The sequence below is a fragment of the Aythya ferina genome (assembly GCF_964211825.1).
Source record: "Aythya ferina genome assembly, chromosome: 1".
In the NCBI taxonomy this organism is placed as follows: Eukaryota; Metazoa; Chordata; class Aves; order Anseriformes; family Anatidae; genus Aythya; species Aythya ferina.
The window spans coordinates 203,263,795-203,264,302 of record NC_140296.1 but is presented as its reverse complement, the minus strand read 5'-3'; positions in this window follow the sequence as shown (position 1 = coordinate 203,264,302).

Sequence of the window (508 nt, the reverse complement as noted above, 5' to 3'; positions counted from 1 at the left end):
GTTCAAGTTAAGATCTCTGATTGGTGCCTTTTTTAATCTGGAAAGGCCATTCTGAAGCTTTGATTTGATTGTTTTCCCTTCTGTCTCTTTACCTGGGCACTCAGTGATCCAGATCTGTCTCCACGAATGAGCCATCCCTTCTCTGATTCCCCTTCCCCTTTCTTAGCCTCGGACTGTTAGTATTTATTCCCAGCCCCGTCCAATCCACTAGTGACTAAGTTTTATCCTTTAGGCTACACTCAAGCTAGTCCTCACAAGCACTGTGGTACCTCACTGCAAAACAGGAATGAACTATTGAGGCTGCTGCTCCAGGTCCCTGTGTAGTCAGCAGGAAGAAGGAGACACGATATGAAAGCATGTTGCTTATACACAACAGGTAGCGTGGATACGGTCCAGTAGGTTTCACAGGGGTTGTCTGCAGGAACCTTGAGGAGTGCAGGGCCAGACAGGTCTCTGTGGGACTCCCCCTGGAAGTGCTCTTGCCTGAAGACAAATTCCTGTTTCTTTT